The 390-nt window shown below is 53.8% G+C and overlaps 1 protein-coding gene across 1 annotated transcript in view; it reads right to left on the bottom strand.

The window, feature by feature from the left end:
- Nucleotides 1-390, bottom strand: part of SH3PXD2B (SH3 and PX domains 2B) — a 72783-nt gene that overhangs the window by 16437 nt on the left and 55956 nt on the right. The gene's annotated exons all lie outside the window — the stretch shown is intronic.

The following is a 390-nucleotide window of genomic DNA, read 5'->3' on the forward strand; positions in this document are numbered from 1 at the left end:
AGCAGGATCTCCATGCAGCCAAAGCTCAGACCTTCATTCCCAAAGAACCTCACATCACTTTTATACCTTCTGCAGCTCCAGGAGCTGAAAGATCCCTCCTTAACCCATGGATCAAAGGCTCTTCCATTCCTGTCGCCTGCTCTTTTTGGGAAGCTCAAACAACCCTAAACCACACCGACAAGGGGGTGTTTCAGAGATGTCCCCCTCTCCTGAGGAGCAAGGGCAGAGCATCCCAACCCCACCACCTTCCCAAGGCTCCCAGCTGGTGCCATGCTGAAGGAGAACATCCAGCTGTCCCAGGAGACTTCCAGCCCCACACTGCCCCCCTGGCACCTCAGACTTTTCTCTGAACTCCTGAAATATTTCATTCCCAGCCCTGCAGACCTTCAG

This window comes from Geospiza fortis, unplaced genomic scaffold (genome assembly GCF_000277835.1).
Source record: "Geospiza fortis unplaced genomic scaffold, GeoFor_1.0 scaffold55, whole genome shotgun sequence".
Lineage (NCBI taxonomy): Eukaryota > Metazoa > Chordata > Aves > Passeriformes > Thraupidae > Geospiza > Geospiza fortis.